A 23,792-nucleotide genomic window follows, 5' to 3' on the forward strand; every position below is an offset into this window, starting at 1 on the left:
TGGTCTCCATTATAAGGAATGAGAGGACGTGTAGGTTCAGAGTCCGAATGCTTAGACGTAATAACCATGCAGCTTCGTTATGATGACTTAACGCAATCTTTGTTCGTAAATTTGCTCACTACACATCATTTGTCTGACCCCCACATTTCCCACACTATCACAAATTCTAAAACGACATTTTAGTTGGAGGCGCTTTCTTTAAGTCTCTTGCACTCTTGAACTGCATAAACTATCTACCATCACTTTCCAAAACTGGTTCGGTAATTCTCGTTTGCAGATAATACCCATGTCAATTCAGAAACATTTTCAGTGGTCCTCTTTGACGCCGCCTCCAGAGCGTCCCATGGATACCACAGTGCCGACTTGGAATTTAATTTTACTTTCATAATTATCTGAGCTTGGGACATAACCTGCTATTTAACGATTATGACAGAACGTACATATCAATAGCCCAAATATGCATTTCCATCGCCTAATAATGTTATATTCTTCATTTAAAACAAAAGGAAGAAAAATAATCATCTCAGCACATAAAAACCTAATTGAGGTCGTTTAAATTAATTATGAACAATAATTGAAAATTAAAAGCAAGATGATGAAAAGCAGTATAATGTTGCATAAGTTATTGTCTTTAAAATGTAATACTACTACTCGTAAAAATATACAAAACAGGAACTGAAAAATATTTGTGCATAGTTGATAGTTATGCCAAAGTTAAATTATAGTTCAAAATCAAAGGTAATTTTAACTTTGTTGGTTTTGTTACTGAAATGGACTAGCAACATATTTGCTAAGAATCATAATTAACAGCGATAACTGTCACCAGTGAAAGTATGCGATGATACCACAAAAATGTAGGGGTGAAAATGGGTGATAAAGTAAGCAGTAAATTGGTGCCGAATTTCACCCATGGTCCATGGTAGAGGAATGTGGTACATACTTGATGAGACACAGTGTATTTTGCTGCTGATGTCTGATTGTTAATGACTAAGTTGTAATTATCACGTAGAAAAAAACAAAATTAGATTGTTAATTAGTTCCTTGTTTTTGCAGGTTCATGTTCGTGGTTCTGGTACACATGAAAAGCACGCTGATGATGGAACTAAAACAATATGGCGCTGCCCGTTGATAAAATGGAATATCGCGTGGTAATTTGTTTTCTTAATTCGAAATGGAACGACTCTGTAATAAAACTTCCTGGCAGATTAAAACTGTGTGTCGGACCGAGACTCGAACTCGGGACCTTGCAAGGTTTGCAGGAGAGCTTCTGTGAAGTTTGGAAGGTAGGGGACGAGGTACTGGCAGAAGTAAAGCTGTGAGGACGGGGCGTGAGTCGTGCTCGGGTAGCTCAGTTGGTAGAGCACTTGCCCGCGAAAGGCAAAGGTCCCGAGTTCGAGTCTCGGTCGGGCACACAGTTTTAATCTGCCAAGAAGTTTCATATCAGCGCACACTCCGCTGCAGAGTGACAATCTCATTCTGGACTCTGTAATAGCTCATGCTAAGATAGTGGAAGCGTTCCGTAACCAACGTATGACACAGCATATCGGCGGCGCCGACACGTGCAGTGTGGTCAAACACGTCTGAATGACGAAATGACGAAGAACGAAGGGGCAGTTCTTCGCTCTGTGAAGAATGTGGAAGAAGTGGAGGCCTTGGTGCTCGAACACCAAAAATGTGAAAATTATTCATCGATCAGTTATCAGCAACTTGCACGACATTTCGAACCTGGCAAAACTGCCGCCCGCTGGGTTCCATGACTGCTTACAATCTTTTATAAACGTCAAATAACCAACGCTGCAGCGGAAATGAGATCGCTGAGTAACGCCAATCCAGATGGCTTCATTAGCCGCCTAATCACCACAGACAAATGCTGTACTAATCTGGTGACCGGGACAGGACGAGCGCAACAGGCAGTGCAAAACTATAGTCATCGCCATCGAGCACAATACTCTAAAATCTTTGAGTAAAGTGGTGCTGAATGGTTTTGGAGGCTGCCATGGTGTGGTGCTGACGGACTGAGCTCATAAGGGGGCAACCGTCACAGCAACATACTACCGGAATTACGTAACGAGGTTACGTAAGATTGTCGAATATAGTGTGAACATTTGCAACAGATCTTTGTGACAATGAGCTTATTATTTGGAAGATCGAACCTTAGTTTATTTAATCAAGAGTATCCTGGTGCCAATTATTGGACATTAATAACAGCTGCGACCACTCTTCGCCATTATGACGGCTTGAACTCTGATGGTGACACTTTTAGTGAGGTGTCTGAGTATCTGTGAGGGATTGTCAGCCCATTCTCTCTCAAGAGCGGGAACCAGAGGAGGTAGTGATGCTGGACGCTGACGTCTGGAACGAATTCGTCGTCCTTGCTTATCTCAAAGATGTTCTACTGAATTCATCTCGGTACACTGCCTAGGCCTGTCCAATTCACGAATGTAATCGTCCACAAACCATTGCCCCACACATGCTGCTTCATGACAGGGTGCGTTGTCATGTTGATACAATCATCATCTCCGAACTGTTGCTCTATTGTACGCAGTACACAACATTGTAAAATGTGTTCTTATCATTCCATATATAGCGTTTTCTTAAATGCTGTAAAGGGATCGTATCCTAACCACGAAAGCAAATCCCACGCCGTAACACTGCCTACTCCGCACTTCGCTGTTGGCACAGCACATAATAATAGGTAACGTTCTCCGAACTTTCCGTCGGATTACCAATGGGTATAGCGTAATGACTCACTCCAAGGCACTCGTTTCCCGTCATCCACTGTACAGTGGCTTCGCTCGTTAAATCACATCAAACGTCGCTCAGCACGAACTACAGAAATCTGTGGCTTATGAGCAGCTGCTCGACTATTATACCCTATTCTTTTTTAACTCCATATGCACAGTCACTGGACTGCTAGTAGCATTTTGTAGCTTACGGGTGATTCATTCTCCTTGTTTTGCACGATTTTTCACAACCACCCTTCGCTCTACTCGATGTTCCATATTCTTCAGTAGATGAGGTCTGCAATATCTCGATCTTACCTGTCATCCAGGTGACATCCAACGTGTAATCCACGAACGATGTCGTTGAGCTCTCGACACTGACCCATTCTAAATTTACCGCTTCTCTATTAACAACACATACTCGCCACCTCCTTTTATACTGGCACATCGGCCTCACGTGACATCTAGCGGTCAATTCCGCATTACAAAGGACAGTCCTGATATCTTTGATCAAATAGTGTTTACCAGTTAATCCTACCGAACAGTAAGGAACTAATTTTTATGATGTGCAGAACTGTAATCTCCATATCAAGTGAGTGTGACTTCAACCTGTTGAAAGTATTGTGCTGTGTTTCGAAGAACTTACTCAAAATAGTGAAATGTAACCTATGAACGATTTCATTCCTAATTTCTTTGTGATGTACGATACTATTTTTTCTAGAATTTTGACTGTGAGAGCATTTATTTAGACCAAATGGGACCCTCCTACGTGCAAATACGATTAACGGACGTGACCCATTGTAACAAATAAATACTCGATGCCTACAATTTTTAATGGAAAGCAGCTTACGTTCTCGATATGGATACACAAAGTGATCGTGCACAATTTAGTGTAGAGCTGATTTTGCGTCTGAAGGCAGGATTTTGCTGTCTGAACCATAACGTGAAATACTAGCCTAGTTACCGAAAATCGTTGATTGGTTGCTAAATATATTGCCATAGTTTTCCAATACTAAAAGGGATTTGATATCTAGACCTAAGCTACTGGTCTCGCTTTCATCACACGATTTACATATATCCCAAGTGTGATTCTTCATATCAGAAACCTGTATGGCTACGACGATTAGAGATTGAGGGAATTCATCTGGTGGAAGTATTGCAAGCTCCTACTGAGCTCACTAAGGCTATCATTAACAGACTGTCTCCAGCAACTGTGCTAATACTCAGGGTAATTTCTTGTTTTTTTTCCTCCTCGTCTTCTTGGCATATCCCGTGTCTCCACGGCGTCGGTGTCTTCTTTAGGATGTTCCATTGTTGGCGGTAGTGCATGGCCGCAAACGTTGTGTGTGACACTGACCAGGAATCTTGGCTTGAGCGGCCGGATTGCAGGGATGGTAAAAATCTCTATGAAAAACCCCTCAATCTCAACGTGTGCTCCGCGCTGATGAGATGCATAGCTGCTCAGGTGGAACAGTGTGTGTGTGTGTGTGTGTGTGTGTGTGTGTGTGTGTGTGTGTGTGTGTGTGTTGGGGCTTATGGGCGCTCAGGTGGAACAGTCATTATCGTGCAACCTCTGGGGAACCTGTCGCACCTCAGTTATATCAGGCTATTCACGTGGGACTCTATGTAAAAGGACTTGTATCTCCCTAACTGCTCTTCAGACCAGAATGGATCCTTCGAAATGTTCCCTTCCTCGTACCAGAGGAAACTGCCCGCCGCTGGAAGTCACCAATACCCTGTGCAACAAGACTCTACAAGAGAGGCGCTCTGCATCGAGTTGTAGCCTGTTGTCCAGGTTTCGAGAGGGTGCGTTTCTGAATGAGGTATCGAATATATTGCTTCCCCCTACTTATACCTCCCGAGGAGATCATGAATGTAAAATTAGAGAGATTCGATCGCGCACGGAGGCTTTCCGGCAGTCGTTCTTCCCGCGAACCATACGCAACTGGAACAGGAAAGGGAGGTAATGACAGTGGTACGTAAAGTGCCCTCCGCCACACACCATTGGGTGGTTTGCGTGATTTGCGGAATATAAATGTAAATGTAGATGCAGAAGAAGGCTCGTGTAGCCACTGCTTCCAACTCAGTCAATGGTAACAGAACACGTGCTGTTTCTCCGAATTTGTTCATAATAGTTAAAAGGAAGAGGGCATTTTCCACAAAGTTTCCCTATTATATACACAAAAACGTTTCGAGAGCATTACTGGAACATTAAAATTAGTCGAGTGTTTGCGAAATGGGAATCTGTTGGTCGAACCATCAAGTTAGCAACAAGTTAAGAACCTCCAGAAAGTTCATTGCGTTGGGGATTATGCAGATGAAACTGAACTGAACAAGTTCTTGAATTACAGCAGTGTTGTGAGTTGCAGGGATCTGGTTGGCATTCCCCGAGAAGAACTGGAAGGTGACTGACCACGGGAAGGCATTCTTGATGTGCAAAACATTATCAAGGGGGTGGATGACGATCTTGTGAAATCGGACTCGTTTATGTTGACTTTCAGCAGGACAAAACTTCCAGAGCGCGTTGAGGCTTGCATCCTTCGCCTCTGCATGCGGTCTTATTTTCCAAATCCGATGATCTGTTTTAAATACCAGCACTTTCGGCAAATTAATTTTTTTTGTAAAGGAGGAACCACTTGTGGTAAATGTAGTAAAACCACCCACCATGAGTTGTTGTTCCTGTCTTCTGAAGTGTCTCAACATCTCCGGGGATCACTCTGTCTCGATTAGGGATTGCCGTATCTTCTTTGAAGAACGGAAGATCCAGTAGATAAAAACGACGAAGCACATCCCGTATGGTGAAGCCAAAAGGATATACAAGGCCATGTAGCTGCAAACTTTCGCTGCCTCGTTTGTTTTTGTCTCAGGCAGTCCAGAAAACTGATGCCGCTAAGCAGACAGAGGTTGTTAGTGTCGGCACTAGTACCTACTTTTGTCACTGTACTTGTGCTGCTGCAGTTACTTCGAAGCCTGCCCTTCCCCGAAAAACATCAGGAAATGACGTGGCTGCTGACATTGAGGAACTTCCTTCCCCTCCAAAGATAAAATCTTGTCTCCCACCCAACGCAGCCACCACCACTTCCACAGTTGTGGCGCCGAAGCCGCCTCAGACAAGAAAATCGAAGTCTAAGACGATGAGTCGTCCGCTGACGAAGGTGGGAAGTACACAATGTTGATGTTATTCTGCCTGACGCCTCTCTCGAATCTTCTTCACAGGCGATGGACCTTGACGTCGGACTGAAGCAATCATCTCGCTCCAAGACTGAACCTCCACACACACTGTAGGCTCCCCTCTCCGACAGAAAGTCGGGATGAAAGTGATACTTCCACAACAGATAGCTCCCATCCTATAGGACACATGTGGGGCTACTGAAAATCCTAGCACAGTAACGTCCCCTGTTTTTGTATTTGGAGGAAACGCATATTAAAGCTTCTGAAGTCCATCTACTATTGGGCTATACACTCTGTCACAAGCACGACCTGAATGGGGAAGGAGCCAAGAAGGGGTCACTGAACGTACATCACTCCTCCCCATGCCTACTGCAAGTTGTTCCGTTGAAATTTTGGCTGCATTGCAGGATCACTGATTGCTCACCGTATCTACCTCCGCAAGATACAATAAACACTAACAGATATTACAGAACAACTCCCTCGACCATATCTACTACCGGGGGACTCCAGTGCTGGGCCTCGACCTTTACTTGCCCTCGAGACCGGATTTTGGAGAGCATCAGGACCTGTGCGTCCCCAACACAGGCGCACCCACTCATTTCTGTGCAGCTACTGGCTCATTCTCAGCCCTTGACCTATCACTCTCGTCTTCAGCCCTCGTGAACTCTGTTCAGTGGAAAATCACTGATGACCTTCATTACAATGACCACTTCTCATGCTGCGTTCACCTACTCCATGGAAGGTTGCTTTAATAGAAGACACCGAAATGATTGGTCAGCAGGGTTAACTGGGCGCTGTTTAGTCAGTTGGCTGTGTTTCAGCACCAGGACAGCGATCAGGAATGGGTAGACCACACCACACGAGTGGCTCATCATGCTGCCCAACTATTTATCCCAAAGTCTTCAGGTCATCTTAAGAGGAAACTGTACCTTGGTGGACTGATGAGAGCCGCTCAGAAATCCTGGACGGGCGCGCGGCTCTTCGATGGTTTAAACACCACCGAACAGCATACAATCCCACAGCCATTCGAGTCGCGAGAGCCAAAGTTCGAGTGTCATTAAGGAGAGCAATAAAAGGTCATGGAAAGCCTTCCTGTACTCCATCAATAGTTCCACTTGTTCTACAAAAGAATGGAAAGCCATCGGGAGGATTTCTAGTAAAGGCAGTCGATTACCTTCAACTGCGTTGTTGAATTACAGGCGTCTCGAAACAACACCTGGAGACAGTGCACAGACAATGGCAGAGCATTTTCCATTGACTACTGTCAGTGTCATCCAGGATCCAGCGTTCCATCGTTACCATCATGGAAAGGGGTGAGTTGGGCTGAAGGTACAACGATTCACAGTCCTGTATCTGCACAATGTCCAGGTGGGAGCTGGATTCGGCACTATCTCCAGCTCGTGATACTGTGCCTGATTACGACGAAATCCGATACAGTATGCTGCGGAACTTGAAACCAGTGTCCAAGGAAATCCTCTTACAATGTTTTAATTTGATATGGCAGACAGGCCACTTTCCAAAGTCGCGGAGGGAGGCAATTTTGGTATCTCTTCTCAAACCGGAAAAGAACCGAACGAGTCCCAGTAGTTACCGCAGCGTCGCCCTAACGAGCTGTGTAGGAAAGACCTTGGAGTGAATGGTTAACCGTCACTTGGTCTGTATTTTGAAAACAGGCAGCTCCTAATTCGCTTCCAGCTTGGATTCAGATTTTTATTCGTTTCCGACAACCTGACCTTGCTATAGATGGCTGTTTAGCAGGCTTTTCTGCGTAAACAGCAGTCGGTAGCTATTTTTTTTATGTCAATAAGGCGCACGATACTACTTGGAGACAAGTTGTTCTAGGGCAGCTCCACGAATGGGGCTTCCGTGGCCATTTCCCCATCTTTATTCGATGATTTTTATCAATAGGCTCTTTCCGGTTCCAATTTGGTGATGTGCTGTCGAGTAATTTCGAGCAGAATAATGGTGTCCGTCGGGGCAGTGTTTTAAGTGTAACCCTGTTTGCCATAGCCATCAACAGTATAATGTCTACGGTAAGGAGTTCTGTACAGTGTCCCTTATCTGCGGGCGATTTTTCAGTTTTCTGTTTCTCCTCCAGTATTGCAACAGCAGCTCGTCAGTTGTTACTTACATTAAAGAGGCTGTAGGAGTGTGCTACATAGACTGGTTATACGTTTTCTGCGGAGAAGAGTGAGTGAGTGTGTGTGTGTGTGTGTGTGTGTGTGTGTGTGTGTGTGTGTGTGAATTTTAATCGCTGTCGCCGGCCGGTGTGGCCGTGCGGTTAAAGGCGCTTCAGTCTGGAACCCCGTGACCGCTACGGTCGCAGGTTCGAATCCTGCCTCGGGCATGGATGTGTGTGATGTCCTTAGGTTTAATTAGTTCTAAGTTCTAGGCGACTGATGACCTCAGAAGTTAAGTCGCATAGTGCTCAGAGCCATTTGAACCCATTTTAATCGCTGTCCTCGTGTTTCTTATTTATATGAATTGCCTATATAGAACACCATTATACCTGTTAAGGACTCTGTGTGGTTTTTGGGCTTCTTTTTTGATTACAAGTTGTCGTGGTTACCACACCTGACAGATCTGAACACAATGGCTCATAGGCCCAGAACATTTTGAAGCGTCTTAGCCACAAGAGAAACGAACAGGGCGCGTCTGCTCCAGTTTTACAGGGCTTTCGTTCGATCGCGGCTGGACTATGAGTGCACAATGCAATGGTTAGTGAGGCTTTCGTACTAGTAAGTCACTGACGTTGTCCTCCATGAGGGGATCGGCTGGCCCCGGGCACTTACATGACCAACCTTCATACCCAGTGTCTGCGCTCAGGCTGGTGAACGGTGAACTGCCATTTATCACACGGTGGTAGGTTCCCACGGTGAGTCAGGCGTTTCAGCTCCTCGCTACCCCCACTTCCCCAGAATACCATACCGCTGCTCGTCCAGCTACGGAATGCCATTTTACGAATCATTCACGGGCAACGAGGTCATTTGGATCGGTGTGAAATGTGTGCTGGAGTCCCTTGGTGTGGGGCACGCACAGGCTCAAATCCAGGGTTTTAACCGATGACCACTAAACTGGCCAGACGTAATAGATGCATTAATATTTTCTTAACGAATATTTTCTTTAACCATCTCTATTAGTTCTTTGCGTCAATGAGGTTTTCAAATACATTATACATTCTATATAACTTTAAGAGTCACCACTGCCCTCTTGAACAATACACGCTTCAACAAGCGAGATGATAAATAACCACCTCTTTTATAATAAGAACCAACATAACCAGAAGAATCACACTCACAAAACTTCAGACCACATAACTGCTTCAAATCAATATCAACTTCATTTACGTGCCTCATTTACTCGCATCTATACCAAAATGGTAACCACTTGTAGTTCCTTAAATGAAAGTAATAAAGCTGAGACCTTCCGTGGTTAATGATCCAAAAAATTATAAGTTTCTGTATACAACTCCAAAAGCTGTACTCGTTCAGCTTCAAACGTCCGTACAACTTTAAACACCAGAAAGTCGAATTCTGTTCCCTGCTTACTGCAGAGGCCCGGGGTAATTTTACATTTAGTGGAGTACAGGAGACACTTTACTCCTGCTTCTTTATTGAATGCGACATTTTCAGGCATTTTAAATGAGCACCGCAACTATGTAGCTGTTTTCGTGGACGAGTCTAAACAGGGGGATTGGTTGCTCAATTGTTTTCCAGGATCGTGTCCTCAATATTTCATTGCCTCCAGAGTTGACTGTATTTGACGTCGAACTATCTGCAATCTTGAGGGTGCTGTAGCAGACGAGATGTGTGAGCTGCTCGTGGCTCGCATTCTTGCTGTTCATAACTTAGTGGCATTAACACAAGAAGGAAACGAGACGCCGAGTTTGCTAGTATTGTTTGTCCACGAGTGGCAGCAGTATTATGGTACTATCTTTGGGGCCTCGGCTAGTATTTCCGGGTCGTCATGTGTGTCAGGCAGTTCGGCCTCGCACTGAGCAGCGAAGAAGTCTGCAGCGCGACGGCAGGCCGGAACCACTGGCGGCGTGCAGGAGCTGTCGGATCGAGGGGATGCAGCCGGCGACCGAACCCAGAACGTTTGAAGATGAGGGAACCTTTCTAGTAGCGAAACCTCCACTGTTGTTTGCGTGTTGATGCTCCCAGGGTCGGTGAGACCAACCACAAGTTGAGTCTGTCAGGTTGTCAGAAGCTATTAGCCGCATTCTGCTGCTTGATGTTAGTTTGGATTTAGTGTTATTATTGCTGAAGTGCAACCAGTGGTATCTTACTGCCTAGTGGCCGCTAACGCCCCAGTTACCTGACCTGGAGGTTCGTGTATTTTGCGGCAGTGTACTTTTTCTCGTCTTGCCGATGCTGTCCGGCATGGCATGTAATTTGACAGTTTTCTTGATTAAAGTATGGATGTTTTCCTTGTCTACTTGGGTTATAGTGATTCCTTCCGCCTTTGGCTGTTTTAAACACCGCATTCTGGAGACGCAGTGCCGTCTGTCACTTCGCTCTTGCCTGAATTATTCCATCATTGTACTAGTTATCTGGCGTCAGGTGGACCTGCTAAAAAGGTTGATAGGCGTTTAAACCGTATCTAGTTTTGAGTTTCCCTCCGTAGGTGAACATTACTCTTGGCTGCCTGTCTCACCGTTTACACAGCTGTAGTCACCCTTCCTCAGGTCGATCCAGCGTGGACTGCCTGTGAATCACTCCGTCTTACTTGGTCAAGTTGTCATAACTGTTTAAAATTTACCCTAATGTTTTAACATGCGATTGTCTTCCTCACTTTCAATTCAGGCCTTCAGCCGTTAATTGTTTGTAACACTGCTTGTGGCCTTCAGCAGACAATAATTTTCAATTTTGTCTTAATAAGGCCTTCAGCCGTCACTATAGCTTGTTACAGTTTATTAAGATGGTTAAAAAAGGGTTTTAGTATTTTAACGTGTAATAGTCCACTTTATTTGCAATTCAGGCCTTCAGCCGACAGATAAGTTTGAGTTCTTTCTTAGCAAGGACTTCAGCCGTCAGTGCAGTAAAATCTTTAAAATGATTGTTGAAAGTTATTTCTTCAAATAAAGCGTATGTGTTTACTGTAGCCAACGGTAGCTGATTACGGCCCCATCGACAACATTTGCCTTATCCTGCATCTCCCTGTCAACCAGATTACGATGTGCCATGCCTGCTAAATTCGTCTGTTCCGACTCCCTGAGTGTCCTTCCGTCTCTGAAAACCTTGTATCCAGCTGATAAAGTTGCCCTCCTCCGGCTACAACGGCTGGGGAAGGAGGTGTCGTTCTTCTGGGCGCCAGGGAACATGGTTATTGCAGGAAACTAAAGGGTGGATGTAGCAGCCAAGGATTCTTGATCCTCGGTTACTTCATTGTGTCATCCCCTTGCATGCTCTTGTGTCGCTGTTTAGGTACAGAATCATGCTTCGATGCGAAGGCCATTGGGTGAAAATGGTTGATACCAAGCTGCGTCTACTAAAACCCACAACGCGGCCGGGGCGTACCTTTTTTCGCCCATAAAGACGGGATGAGTTCCTGCTCACCAGTCATCTCATAGGCCACAGTCATTTGATGCATGGCTTTTTGCTCTGGCGAGAGGATCCTCCAATATGTGGTGACTGTGGATTACAGGTAACTGTGGGTCACATTTTACTTGAGTGTATTTTATTCTCGGGCCAGTGGGCAGCGGCAAATTCGCAGGCAGGCCTGGTCTCTCTCTTAAGTGACACTGAAGCGAATGTGGTTAGAATTTTAAGATTTTGTCATGTATCCAACTTCTCTCCAAAAATTTTAGGGAGTTGCTCTTAATATGTTAACAGGGTGACTGGCTCACCCACGTTTTTTGTAAGTAGTCAGTCACATTTTCCTACGCTTTCTTTCAGCTTTTCTGTGGTTTTAATTCAGTTTTAGCACCACGCCTACGGTGTGACAAATATTTTAGACGTTTTACCCAAATTTGTTTCTTGTACTATATGTAAGCGTGCTGATAACCTTGCCGCCCGCGGTGGTCTCGCGGTTCTAGGCGCGCAGTCCGGGACAGTGCGACTGCTACGGTCGCAGGTTCGCATCCTGTCTCGGGCATGGATGTGTGTGATGTCCTTAGGTTAGTTAGGTTTAAGTAGTTCTAAGTTCTAGGGGACTGATGACCACAGCTGTTAAGTCCCATAGTGCTCAGAGCCATTTGAACCATTTTTTTTTTTGCTGATAACCTTGCCGTTGAGCGCTGTGTGGCTTCACACACACACACACACACACACACACACACACACACACACACACACACACACACACACACACACACACGACTTCCTCTCACAACTAACTCTATGAAAATGAACCCCATATGCTTGCCTATAGTGTTGTCTCGTGTTAAGTGTGAGACAGTTTTTTAAATTTTTGCGTAGCTTAGCGACATTGGAACCAGCAGGCAATTTATTTAGTCACATATGGGAAAGAGCCCGGAAAGGACTTCCAAGTTGGCCGGTACATCAAACCCTAGTTGTTCATCCGCAATCCAGCGCGCCTCAGCCGTAATGGGCCTCTTTAACGCACTCGGCCATCCGGGTGGAAGTGTTACTGTTCAGGATAAAAAATTTACATACATCCAGTTGGTCCATCTATTTTGAAGACCATCAAACTAAACATTTTCCATATTCAAACATTTCATCCTCTTTCTGGAACTTGCTGTTCACATTGGACAGATTTCAACACACTCATTACGTAATTTATTACGTCACCATTATTTGTATATTTCCTTAATTCTTGAGTGGAGTTCCTTGTGTACACAAATATCAGACTCCTTAACAAATCGTATTATTCCGCGTTTATGGCAAGATCTCCATGGATTAGTTGAATACTCTGCAGTACCGAAGGCATCCGCGGCTAAGACGAGAGTGGATCCGAGAACGCTCTAACTTATGAGGTATAAAATCATGTGTCGTTTCATATCGGCTGCGCTAAGTCTTTCCCATAGTACCGGTCGAAGACAAGGAGAGTATGCGATAGTAATGCAGGATGGTATAAGAATATGGAGAATCGTAGTACTTACCAAGCGGACGAGGCAGCGTCAGGGAAATGAATTCAGGGTGTGGTACACTGTAACAAAAGTTAAGCAAACTTGTATACAAACGAGATCTGAGAAATATTCCATAAGATATAGTAATGCTCTATGTTTAATATTGCATGGACCTAAGTAATATACAGAGCTAATACATGCTGTAGAAAGAGAATACGCATTCAGTACCTTATCTGCAGAAATCAAGTAGAAGCGAATGGTAGAACCTGGTTGGTACAACCGTAAAAGGAGCGAAGAGTTGGTAATTAATGTGATTTTGTTTTGGAAATGTAGACATACAAATTTTTGTGACACCCACATATACTATTCTCTGTATGTAGATTCGTACTTACCTGTATGTGCATACGTTTCTACGTGAGTGTGCAAGTTTGCGGGTTTGCGACTTCCGTTAAGCATGGTTCCAAGCGTATCGCCGTTGTTTGTAAGCCATATACCGAAGGAGCAGTGTTCCAAGTGGCAAATTTACGGTATAAGGGCAATTGGAATCCGTGCCAGTGGTGAGTTACGAAAGCGACATATACGTTCTGGGCAAAAGAAAGGAAAGTTTAGAATTGTGGTAGGCAATAAACGGCGTAGCCGACATTTTAAAAAATATGTGGATTGAACAAAACAAAGGTAAACTTGATGAAGAATGGTAGAGTGGAAAACACTGACGAGGTAGATCGCAGGATGATTAAAGATATGGTAGAAGAATTCATGTGTGCAGAACGTTAGAGTACATAATATGCCTTAAGTAAACGAGAAATCACATCACGCAATTCATGGCGAAGCAATACAGAACGGCTCTACAGATGTAAAATGTTGACATGAAACGAATAATCTTACTTCTGAAAATGTATCTCTCCAGAACAGCGTTATATGGAAGTCAAATGTGAACAGAGAACGTACCGAAATGTAAGACAACGGAAGTATTTGAAATAAGATCTTGTCTGCTATTTGACCTAGGAATTATATATTGAGAAGTGTTACTAATACTTTGCTTAAGTCATACTCCTAGATGCACAAGCATATGTACTCAAAGCATTTGAAAATAGTGCCTCAGTATAACGTTAAAAATTAATGTGATACACAAGAACGAACTAAATTAGACTGTAAAATGAACTGATCAAATGAAATACCTATAATCTTGGTTTATAGAATAAAGGTCAGATTTGTAGCTCGTGTGTCGAGCTATTGTAATATATCTTGTAGAATTCTCGCGTGTCCGCCTGGGTCACGTGATTACTCCACGATATTTCGGCAATCAGATCCGTTACCGTCTTCAGGTGGTCCCTAATGACGGCTCTTCCACTCTTGTCGGCATTTGAGAGAAGCAGTAGTCATCAGAGACCACCTGAAGATGGCTCGAATCTGTCTGCCGACATGTCGCGGAGCAATTATGACGTGATTCCGCCGGATACCCGAGAATTCTGCAAGTAACAAATACATCGGAAAAACATCAGAGCGCATACTAAGTTAATATACTTTGCTTCACACTCTATAGAGCAGTTAAGAAATATAGAGCTTTGCGTACATATGCTTGTGCATCTAGGAGTATGACTTAAGCAAAGTATTAGTAACACTTCTCAGTATATAATTCCTAGGTGAAATATATAGTTGAAAATAAATGTTTGAATAAATAACAATAATATAAAAGCCTGATTTGTTTAAAGTTAACACTAAGAGGAAAATGCACCACTATTATCTAATATGAATATCATGTTACTATTCAACTGTAGATACTTTTGCATAGACACATTCCTGTCTGTTACATAATAATCAATTTCCTAATAAGAGAGAAAAAATACGAAACAGTGTGCCGTGCCATATTCGCGTGCGTAAACGTACTTAGCTGATCCTCAGTAAACTATTTTGGGGAATGTTTACAGATAGGAAGTAAACATACAACATGTATACATGTAGACAAGTTTACTGACATTAGCTAATTGAACAAGCTCGTTGGCTAATATGTAAAGGCTGATCAATCAATAAGAGAGGACGTTCACAATTGTCACACATGATGCGTAGCTTATAATGTAATGGCGACCTAAATTTAAAAAAAAGCCAGACGAATGGTTTCACAAGAAGAATTATTTGGAATCTTGGAATATGAATGATCACAAATTTTCATTACCTTACGGATAAACAGCTTTAAAGAGGATTAGAGGACGTGGTCTAAAAAAAAGTAAATTTACTACAGCAAAACCGTATATAGTCCTAAAAAAAAAGAAAAAAAAAACTGTTTAGCCCATTGGCTGCATCATCTGACGATCTTCATTGTCTTGGAGGTCATTCGACAACTTGGTCACTTGTAGTCACACAAGCGTTCATTATGAAAAATTTTATATGCGGCAGCTATCCGGAATATAACTTCAGTCAGACTGTAGACAAAGTACTGGAAAATTTAAAGCACATTTATTACAAAAATCTAGATTTACGAGCCAACATGTGACAGCATCTTGAAGTTCTATGTCAGAGTCAAAATTTTTGGAGCTAAATCTCTCTTTTAAAGGAAAGAGGCAGAAATCAGTTGAAGCCAACTCTGGACTGGCGATCGCATTTTCAAAACTATCCCATTTGAACAGACGCAAGCATATTTCGTCATATGTACTCCTCAATCCACTGAACAGTACATCGCAAAGGACATAATTATATCAATATTATCCGTTTCCATTCCCGATCAATTTGAGTACCTAACGAGGGAATAATGACTATTTGCGCCTATGTACGGCCCAAATCACTCTAATTTTATTCTCATGGTACCTATACGAGTTAAACGATGGGGAAAACAGTAGTCGCAGGGTCTCCCTCGAATATAGTTTCTCTGAATTTACGCAACAGAGTTTCGCACCAATTACGTGTCATTGCCATGTAAGGTACACGAGAATTATGAAACAGATTCATATAGAATATTCAGACCTGTTACTATCCTCTGTGATGTCTAGTTGATAAGGATTCCAAACACTGGTATACAGTGTGTCTGGCAGTCAGTGTGTGGCTGAACATAATCATGAATTTACTTCCTTCCTCTCAAAAAAGCAACAAAAGTCATGCAGAACGCATCCATTCATCACATTCGGTCCATATACAGAACAAATTTCGCGATAGATGTCAACTCCATTGAGATGCTTTGCCACTAAACACCGTATTACAGAACGGATTTTCCATTTGGAGTGATTTTCATTTGCAACGCTGATTTTGAACAGGAAGAACTATTGGGGGTTTCGCATCAGACCAGTCAGAAGATCTGTATGAACGCTGGTATTTGTATAGATACCATTGGTGATCTTGCAGCTCTCGAAGAATGAAATTAAAATGTAATCAGAATTTTAGCTGCTTACAGGCGTTAATAAAATCAGTGGATATAGTTGAAAAATGAGTGCCCCTACCGGGACTCGAAACACATTTTTCAACTGTCCCCGTTGATATTTATCAACGCACGCAAGCAGCTAATGGTCTAATTTCATTGTAATTAGATAGTCAGAAGATCAGTCATCCAAAAAGAAAAAGGGGGAAAAAGATACATTCCCATGTGCCCATACGAAGGATACACATTATTATGGCAGAGCAGGTAACTTTTATTGAATGATTTACTACACTTCAAAGTGACACAGAAACACGACATATAGTCACGAATAATCTGTAAACAACGGTCTCAAGTTGTTGTCAATCGTTCAGTTCCTCGACAATAGAAATCCGCTCCTATGTCGTGGAGCCATTCGAGAACCTCTGTGTGAACGTCTACATCGTTGGTCAATTCTTTCTTTCCCCTCAGATATTCTTTCAGTTTGGCGAATAGATGGAAATCGAATGGTGCAAGATCTGGACTGTATGATGGTGCTTCCAAAGCTTCCATAGAAACTGTGGTCGCAACGTAAGCGTTTCATCGTCGTGTAGGGGAATAAGCATTTTGTTTACTTTTTCACACCACTTATTCTTTAAGGCCTTGCGCAGCCCTGTTATTGTTCCACAGCTACCGGCGTTAATGATTCTCCCATTCTCCATAAACTTCTTCACAGTCGAAGAAGATGGTGGACATGATGGTCCCTACTAATGGTAGAACTTTCCATTTCTTACGCAGAGGCAAGAGAGATGCGTCATCATTCCACAGACGCTCTCTTCGTTAGAGGTGGAAATGATGGACCCACATCTCACTGCCCGTGATGTTGTTGCTTAAGAAATCATTGTCATCTACGGAGTAATGCTCAAGGAAGTCCAGAGAAGCCATAAACCTTGCGCCTTCGTCTGCAGGTCATCGTGACCATGCGATCCAGCACGAGCATATTTTACAATACTGGCAGACGACCCTAAATGATGGCGTTAGCATTGGGTATTGAGATGCACATCTGCTGAGTACCGTCCGCAATAGACACTCTGCAATTGCTGGCAACTGCTGTGAATCAGTTTCTCGACTGCTTCAGCATTGTCGTCTGTGGTCTATGTGAATGGCCTTCCATCTCGATCAGAATCACGCACTTCTGTGCGGCCTAGGTCATATTGTTGACACCATTGTTGCTACGTTGAGACTCGTGGCCCTCTCACATAGCAACCAGGCATACACCTGCGCCGAGCAGGTAGCCTGTATAGCAAGCCGTAGTGGTCACCTTAGCAGCGTCAGCTAGAAAGGTTCAAGCGCCTGCAAGGCTAACAGACGGTAGCAAGTTAGCCACGAGAGGTAGTTGGTCTCGCGGACCTACTTACCTCTGCGGGGTGACGTGGCCGAAATTGGGTTTGGCCGTATCCTGCCAACTCCACGATATTTCGACTGGCGCCTGGGCAGTGCCGGTCCGTCCATTTCAAGCGAGCTTCCTGGGCCGGTCGCTGATCACAGTAGAGGTTCATCCGTCAGAATCCCTCGTATGAACCATCAAGCCTTCAGTCCCTTCGACACACATAATTGTACCGGCAGTCGACACTATTTGGAGCAGCTAGTGCCATCGTCCGACCTAGCCGAGGCATAGCTTCTTCTCTGCAGTCTTTGTGAGGACATTGGTACTGGGCCGTCGCTGTGTTGTTTAATGAACTTCCTCTTCATGTGTGAATCAAAAACGTAACTTGCTATTCAGTTTGGCCTTACGCCAGGCAAGCTGATATTGAGACTTCGGGTGCTAACCAGACAATCACACACTGCCATTTTTCTTTTGGATGTAGCTCTATTTCAAAGAAGGAAACATTAGTTCATAGACTTATTAATAATCTGAATAATCATTGTTCACCTGGACTTTACCATCGGCACAGTACGTAACAATCTTACTATGGCTCGACCCGACATTGCATTTGCTCCCTATACTGCCAGAATTTCACGGTGAATCTGTGTGTAATTTAAACTTTTGTGTTTAGAATGATATAGCTCCACGTACTTCAACTTTGTCAATGTTCCCAGTTGTTGTGCTGTTTCACTGGCTGAAGGTTATGAACTTCTTATACTTATCACAACAGAAATTTGTATATAGGAAACTTGGAACATGTACCCTCTCCAGACAATGCGTAACACTTGTTACGTTATAGTCTTGGCGTTGGACAACATGTGTAACTTATTGCCTGAAGTCTCTACGTACCAGCACTAAAAGAAAGAAAAATAAGACTGAAAATTGGAGTAAGGATTACGCCTAGACGTGTGTGGCGATTGCTTGACAAAATGAAAATGAGGCAGCATTTCTCAAGCTCATCACAGCCATCCACCCCCCGCCCCCTCCCCGCTCCCAATCTAACAACTGAATTAAAGTGCCACAATCAAACGATAGTCTTACGTCACTCGTGATATTGTCGGCTAGTGTGCTGTTATAATTTTGTAATGTCTGTCTATTTGTAAACGAGTAATGCACATTGCGTTTTAATATAGCTAGACTGAACCCATAGTGGTATGACTTTTTGTGAGAAACGTTGTTTGCCCGTCAAGGCGCGATGTTAAGATGGTAGATATAAGACCACATATGGAGGCCAATGGTCTTTCATATCTCCTGTGTCCTCCAGAAGATGCGGGACTTAACCAACACGGAAGAGTGCCGAGCTGCGTACAATTCAGGTGCTACATAGTTCAGGTTAGACTACAGAGAAGTCACACGGCAAATACTATGCTATGCTTCCGCCTTTCATCACTGAAGAAGTTCCTAAGTGAACGTAAGGAGACTCACGGCACCACAAGGCAGGCAGTAACTCAAGAAAATGGTCAGACAGCTTCACGATAGTATCTCAGCAAATTGTCTCAGGACTCATCTACAAGCTTCCCCAAGAAAGCCAAACCGGATATTTTACATGTGACGCTAGTCATATTTCACTAGATTTCAGACTATACCTGTGTTTAAAAATAGATAAGTAAAAGTGAACACTGAGTTATTTTGCCATGCTCAATCTCGATACTCTAGTTAAGTATTGCAAAACGTCTATCAACAATCATTGTAAATTGTTGCTAATCTGTGCTTCCATGTACACCTGCCATAGACATTGCCTAACCCATTTTGGCCCTGCGACCAGTTGTTATAATTGCTGCATGCACGCACACCACCTCAGAACAGAAACAGCTTCGATGCTCGTTGGTCCTGTTCCTGCGACATTTGTGTGTTTCACGCTGTTTCTGACCAATAAGTCAGTACCATACCTTAGTTTCATAGGAAGGGAAACCTGCCAGTACTGGTTCGAAGTACCCCCTGCCGCGAATTTCCCGGTATAGACTTTGGTCACTCCTTCACATACTTAAGTTCCGAAAAACGCTCATCTGGATAGGATGATTAGCTTTATCAGTTGCAGCCTGCCATTTTATTTGTGACCTTCATCCTTCATCCATCATCCAACAGTAAGCAGGGAGCGTAAAGAGGGAGACGTTTTCCATCCACATTTCCGTCGCTCCAAGAGGCTAACGTCGCTGAATCAGTGATCTCATCGAGCCTGATTCAGTGATACCTCGGTAGCTGACTAAGGCCACCTTCCATGTTTCTGTCGGAGAGTGTATTGACCATTTAGAATCGGTTTTTGCCCAGCCACGTTTTCTGATCAAGCTGGAAATCTGAGGAGAACTTCTCATAGTAATTAGGTCAGCTGCGTGCTGGATACTGTAACGCTAAGCGCCACATGGGTAACATAACTATTCCATTCAACAACTGCTCTTTGCATCAAACTTAAGTATGGAGAGAAAGGAGTACCCACGACCGATAGTAGCTGTTGTTATTGAGATGGCTCCCTTGCTCGCAGATTTAGGCAAACTGTGGCAGAAATGATGAAAATACAGATTAGCAAGAATTTATTATAATATATTAGGAGAAATCTTATAGTACTTCATGTCTAAAGATGATCCAGGGTAATGCATTTCACAGCACACTTGCACTGGTCTAACTTTGAACAGCATTATGTGATCAAAAGTGTCCGTACACGTGGCTGAAAATTACTTACAAGTTCATGGCACCCTCCCTCGGTAATGCTGGAATTCAATATGGTGTTGACCCACCCTTAGCCTTGATGACAGCTTCCACTCTCGCAGGCATAAGTTCAATCAGGTGCTGGAATGTTTCTTGGGGAATGGCAAACCATTCTTCACGGAGTGGTGCGCTGTGGAGAGGTATCGGTGTCGGTCGGTGAGGCCTTGCACGAAGTCGGCGTTCCAAAACGTCCCAAAGGTGTTCTATAGGATTCAGGTCAGGACTCTGTGCTCGCCAGTCCATTACAGGGATGTCAGTGCCGCGGAACCACTCCACCACAGGCCGTGCATTATGAACAGGTGCAGATCGTGTTTAAAGATGCAGTCGCCATCCCCGAATTGCTCTTCAACAGTGGGAAGCAAGGAGGTGCTTAAAACATCAATGTATGCCTGTGCTGTGGTACTGCCAGACCAAACAACAAGGAGTGCAAGCCCCCTCCATGAAAAACACGACCACACCATAACAGCACTGCCTCCGAATTTTACTGTGGGCGATACACACGCTGACATTCACCGGGCATTTGCCATACACACACCCTGCCATCGGATCGCCACATTGTGTACCGTGATTCGTCACTCCACACAACGTTTTTCCCCAGTTCAATCGTCCAATGTTTACGATCCTTACACCAAGCGAGGCGTCGTTTGGTATTTGCCGGCGTGATGTGTGGCTTACGAGCAGCCGCTCGACCATGAAATCCAAGTTTTCTTACCTCCCTCCAAACTGTCATAGTACTTGCAGTGGATCCTGATGCAGTTTTGAATTCCTGTTTGATGGTCTGGATAGACGTCTGCCTACTACACATTACGACCGTCTACAACTGTCGGCGGTCTCTGTCAGTCAACAGACGAGGTCGGTCTGTACGCTTTTGTGCAGTACCTGTCCCTTCACGTTTCCGCTTAACTATCACATGGGAAACAGTGGACCTAGGAATGTTTAGGAGTGTATAAATCTAGCATGCAGACGTATGACACAAGTGACAATCACCTGACCATGTTCGTGAGTTCCGCGGAGAGCCCCATTCTGCTCTCTCACGACGTCTAATGAGTACTGAGATCGCTGATATGGAGTACCTGGCAATAGGAGGCAGCATAATGCACATAATATGACAAACGTATATTTTTGGGCGTGTCCGGATACTTTTGATCACATAGTGTATGATGTAGTCCTGCATAGAGTGAATTATGACAGACATACTTAATAGAACGTTCAGTTGGGCTCCTGGAGGAGGAGAAGGAGCTTAGTGTTTAACGTCCCGTCGACAACGAGGTCATTAGAGACGGAGCGCAAGCTCGGGTGAGGGAAGGATGGGGAAGGAAATCGGCCGTGCCCTGTCAAAGGAACCATCCCGGCATTTGCCTGAAGCGATTTAGGGAAATCATGGAAAACCTAAATCAGGATGGCCGGAGACGGGATTGAACCGTCGTCCTCCCGAATGCGAGACCAGTGTGCTAACCACTGCGCCACCACGCTCGGTGTTGGGCTCCTGTGGGCAGTGGTGATAGATAAGTCTCGTTGCAGTCTTGAGGTGCATTGTTGACACTGTCTAACTGACGAAATGGAGCTTTGCATCTGCTTATATTCATGTTTAGCGGACGGATCTCCACTTGTGAACTGTTTGTGTGATATAAGGCGGATTCATGACGTACTCCGTGTTTCGTGGACCCTCTGTGGCGTCTGACCATAATGATGCTGCGCCTCTCTGAATGCTGGCCTTGCTATGAGGTGCCCACTGTATGTACGTTTGTGTCTCGTATCTTTGAAGGGCACTGACGCAACTGAATAAACACAAGTACATTATGATCAACCTAAATTTTTTTTACTATATCAAATATATGGTTCCAGACACTGAAAAACGAATGTAAATCTGTGCCAAGGCCGGGATTCGAACATAGGTCTCCTGCTCACTAGCTAGAGGCGCTAACCACTACACCACATCCCAGCATGGCTCCCTCCTCATTCACGCCTCGACACCGTTGGAGGCTCCAGAGGCTTTCCAACTGTATCTTAGCAGCACCTCGGCATCGAAAGAAATGGGGGATCCCGATGAAACTCAGAAATAGGTGCTTTAATCAAATGAAACTATGTTGTTCCAGAGATCTGGCAAGTCTCAAACATTTATGATGTATATATGCAGACCGCTTGTACACCCTAAACAATTTCCTATTGAGGTGTGCAATTATAATGATTAATTCTGTCATATTTCCTGACTAAACGTCTTGTCAGTGTTCCTTCTATGTATATTCCAAATTTCACGAAACAGTAAGGTCAAATTGAATAACAATAGAAAGAATAGATTTTTATCTCAGTTACATCCTTCATACTGCCCGCGGATCAGTGACTAATACAATACTGAGAATACGTTCTACTGTATAGTCGCAATTTATTTATTTTGCCTACTGTCTACTGGTTTCGGTGCACAGTAGCATTCACAGGCCATCCCCGGCTCGCAGTTCTCACTCTCGCTTCCCAAGTTGGAGTGTCAAATACTCAAGCATTGGCTAGCGAGCCTGAGAACTGCGCGTCGGTGATGGCCTGATGATGCTATTGTGTACCGAAACTGGTAGTTAGTAGGCAAAATAAATGATTTGCGACAGTACGCTAAAAGATACACTTTTTCATCTCAGGTATTTGCGTTACTGTTAATTAAAATTGGGACTTCGTTTTTCGTCGAATCGGTGTACGAATAAAAATGAAAATATCTCCGTAGCTAAAGAAGAAACAAGTTCTTCTTTTGAAATATTAGTCGAATAGATCCCCAACCTCGACATGAGGTGTGTAACGACTGGATGAGGCGAAACAAAGAGCCAGTAAGCTGTGAGGCAACTGCTGGATTCCATCTGTATTTTGTCCAAGTAGCGCGAGACACTCTTGATCGACTTCTCTTTCCCTAGCTGGTAATAGGAACTACGTGGAGATTTTTAACTCCTCAGACACAAAATATCCCAGCGCAAAAAGTGTCTCCCTTGCGGGAATCGCCTTCCAACCAGGCAACAGAAGAGGTCGTGAGAAGTCCTCTGTTTAAATGACAACTAATTATTGTAAAGTAGTACAGCAGTGTCGGAATTAATTCTTCATTATAAAAACAAAAGCGGCAACCTTTGAGAAGTTCTTCAATTCGCAAGCACAAGAAAGTCTAAACGGAATAAGGGGGAGAGGGGTGTTTTACTTGTGCTAACAACTGGTCTGGGAGTAGCGTCTTTCATTTATAATCAAAGAGTTCGCGGTCCCACGTTCGAAACGCGCCACCGCTTAAATTTTGATTAATAATCAGCTTTCACGGCCGACGACTTCCGTCATTAGAAGTCACCCTCATTCTGCCAGCGGACACAGGTTCAGGGCACCCTCTTGCCCTTGAGGTTGGAGACTGCCCTAAAAGCGGAAGAATCAGCAATGATCAACGGCATGAGGATGCAT

General features: G+C 44.0%; 1 long non-coding RNA gene across 1 annotated transcript in view; it reads right to left on the reverse strand.

Annotated features, from left to right (window-relative positions):
* The window catches only part of LOC126419807 (uncharacterized), a 572,400-nt gene that overhangs the window by 414,548 nt on the left and 134,060 nt on the right, over positions 1–23,792 (reverse strand). Inside the window, exon 2 of the long non-coding RNA XR_007576004.1 lies at positions 12,958–13,004. This is a non-coding gene — a long non-coding RNA (uncharacterized LOC126419807). The remainder of the gene's footprint in view (positions 1–12,957; positions 13,005–23,792) is intronic.

This window comes from Schistocerca serialis, chromosome 9 (assembly GCF_023864345.2).
Source record: "Schistocerca serialis cubense isolate TAMUIC-IGC-003099 chromosome 9, iqSchSeri2.2, whole genome shotgun sequence".
Lineage (NCBI taxonomy): Eukaryota > Metazoa > Arthropoda > Insecta > Orthoptera > Acrididae > Schistocerca > Schistocerca serialis.